This window comes from Limulus polyphemus, unplaced genomic scaffold (genome assembly GCF_000517525.1).
Source record: "Limulus polyphemus unplaced genomic scaffold, Limulus_polyphemus-2.1.2 Scaffold2071, whole genome shotgun sequence".
Lineage (NCBI taxonomy): Eukaryota > Metazoa > Arthropoda > Merostomata > Xiphosura > Limulidae > Limulus > Limulus polyphemus.
In genome coordinates, this window is record NW_013667681.1 from 148,292 (window position 1) to 151,576 (window position 3,285).

General features: G+C 35.3%; 1 protein-coding gene across 1 annotated transcript in view; it reads right to left on the minus strand.

The window, feature by feature from the left end:
* LOC106465844 (multiple PDZ domain protein-like) overlaps positions 1-3,285 on the minus strand; it is a gene marked incomplete at its 5' end in the record, with an annotated part of 65,327 nt that overhangs the window by 1,574 nt on the left and 60,468 nt on the right. The gene's annotated exons all lie outside the window — the stretch shown is intronic.

Sequence of the window (3,285 nt, forward strand, 5' to 3'; positions counted from 1 at the left end):
CAAACAAGATAATCAAACTTATATGGAATTTGCCCACGAAAAAGAGGTTTATTTTGATCGATGGTGCAATTCTATGCATATTGTCAACAGTTTTGACAAACGAAGACAATTATGCCTAATTGAGGAATTTAAACATTGTGCACGTGACCACCTCAAACATACTTAGATGAAAAGAAAGTTGAAACACTACAGGAAGCAGTTGCTCTTTTCGATGACTATACTTTAACATACAAAAACACTTTTCATAAAAAGTAATTCCTACTATCTCAACAAAAACCTGTATCTGTTCAATCCACTAAAGTTGAGGATTCCTCTAAAAAGTCCAGCTCCTCTAGTTCGAAATCTTTTGACAGTCAGGATAAATCTTCTTTAAAACAATCAAGGCCTGTCTGCTACTTTTGTAAAAACCTGGTCATGTTATGTCTGATCGTTGGTGTTTGAAGAAGAAAAAAGAAAAGGAGGCAACACCCAGTGCGTTTGTGTCCACATATGGACGTAGTTTCACCAGATCACCCAATGTTGTTAATATGGTTATTGATATAAAGGTGGATGTAATCAGGGAGGAATTTAGACCTTTTGTGTCTGTTGGTTCTGTGTCTTTGACAAATGACACTGGCAATCCCATACCCATACGTATTCTATGTGATACTGGGGCGACTCAATCATTGTTGTTAGAAAGTGTACTGCCTTTAGATTCGAGTTCTGCCACTGGTGAATCTGTTATTGCTCAGGGTATTGAGGGTAGCTTTGTTTATTTTCCTCTCCATAACATTTATTTAGCATCATACCTAGTTTCGGGACCAGTTGTAGTTGGAGTAAGACCTACTCTGTCAAAAGTTGTTTCCGAACCTAAAATGGTTAATGAGTCGAGCACTGTTTCATCTAAGGATGATGATGTAGTTGAGGAGAATCTCGATGTGTTTCCCTCGTGTGCTGTGACTCGAACTCAGGCTAAGAAATTAAGCCAAAAACAAATGATAGACATAGATTCAAAGGACGCTGTTATGGATTTGTCTCAAACATTTTTTGGATCTGACGGGGATCTTGTGGATGATCGTCCTACTGATAATACCTCGGTGAGGGACAACAATGGATGTAAGGGATCTGATTTGCCTAGTGAAGTTCCATTTACTAAAAGTAAACTGATCACAGAACAAGAAAAAGATCTGCAGATCTCTTCACTATTTAAATATGCACTCCCAAAAGATGAACTGGAGAAAGTTCCAAAAGTTTTCAACAATGGTTGGAAGATGATCCAAAAGAAATGCACTTATTGGATTACGTTTCCAAGTTTCGATCCAGACTCTTACATGCTTGTGAATTGGCTCGAGAAAATTTGAAGTCATCCTATGTTTATGACCATAAGGCAGAAGAGTGTAAGTTCCATCCTGGTGACATGGTCTTGGTATTGTTACCCACTATGGGACATTCACTGAAAGCTAGGTATCATGGTTCCTATGAAGTTGTTCGGAAAGTTAATGATACAGACTATGTTGTAAAAACATCTGATAGTCGACAGGCTACCCAGCTGTGTCATATTAATATGTTGAAGCCCTACCACATACGAGAAGTATCAAAAAATATTTTAACCATTGAGTGTTCTCCTCATACTGATGGCAGTTGCTTTGACTCAGAAATCCATAAGTTTGAAAATATTGGAAACGAATGCAACATCAAACTGAATAATTCTGACATTCTGGCCAATCTTGATTCAAAACTCGATCACTTGCCTCCTGAAGAGAAAAATCAACTTGCTAGTTTATTGAATGAATACGAATGTATATTTTCAGACGTTCCTAATCAAACCATCGCTGTACATGATGTAGATATAGGTGACGCTTCTCCTGTAAAACAACATCCCTATCAGGTGAATCCAATCAAAGCCAAGAAAATGCATAAAGAAATATCTTACATGCTGGAAAATGGAATTATAGAGCCTAGTAAAAGTGATTGGTCTTCACCTTGTGTACTGGTCCCTAAATCTGATGGTTCAGTTAGATTCTGTACAGACTTCTGCAAAGTAAATGCTTTGACAAAGACAGATTCCTATCTCATTCCAAGAATGGAAGATTGTATTGATAAAATTGGAAAACCCAGATATATCACAAAGTGTGCCTACTGAAGGGATACTGGGCTGTTCCTCTAACTGACAGAGCAAAAGAAATATCTGTTTTTGTTACTCCTGATGGGTTATACCAGTACAATGTAATGCCTTTTGGGAAGAAAAATTCTCAAGCAACTTTTCAGCGAATGATGAATGTCAAATGTCGGAATTTATGTTGATTATATTGTGATTTACAATGATACATGATGTTTTTGAAAGGCTGAAGAAAGCCAATATCACTGTAAATTTGGCAGAAAAAGTGACTTCTATAAAGCCAGAGTTGTTTACTTAGGTCATGTAGTAGGCCATGGCCAAGTTTGCCCAATTCAAGCCAAAATTGATTGTATTGTGAATTATCCAACTGCTACCAACAAGAAAATTTGATGAGATTTTTGGGAATGACTGGTTATTACAGGAAGTTTTATAAAAATTTTGCTGACATCACTGTACCATTAACAAACCTTTTGGAGAAAAAAAAATCAAATGGTCTGAAATATGTCAATCTGCTTTTGAAAAGGTCAAATCTTTGTTATGCACTTACCCTGTATAGATGGCACCTGACTTTTATAGGCCTTTCGCATTAGCTGTTGATGTCAGCGATTGTGGCGCTGGTGCCATTCTATTACAATCAGACGACAAAGATATTGAACACCCTGTTTGTTATTTTTCGAAAAAGTTTAATTGTCATCAAAAGAATTATTCTATAGTAGAAAAAAGAAACATTGGCTTTAGTGTTAGCTTTAGAACATTTCAATGTGTATGTATCTGTATCCCAACAATCTATTATCATTTACACTGATCATAACCCGTTGACGTTTTTAAACCAAATGAAGGGCAAAAACAGAAGACTGTTAAATTGGAGTTTGAAGATTATTTAAACATAATCCATGTCAAAGGGGTTGACAACATTTGTGCTGACGCAGATTTATGTGCTTTGTAATTTTATGATCATAAGGTTATTATTGAAGTTTTATAATCTTTTGAATAATGTATTATATATAATGCATTGTTGCCAATATATATATATATATATAATGTCTTAGTTAAAAATTGTGTAAAGCCAATTTTTAATTCTTTAAGGAGGGAGTTGTAACGAAATTATTGTAATGTATTTATTTTTATATGAACATTGTTTAGATTAAGTTTATATTTAGAAACATATATAGCTTATACCTGTTTGA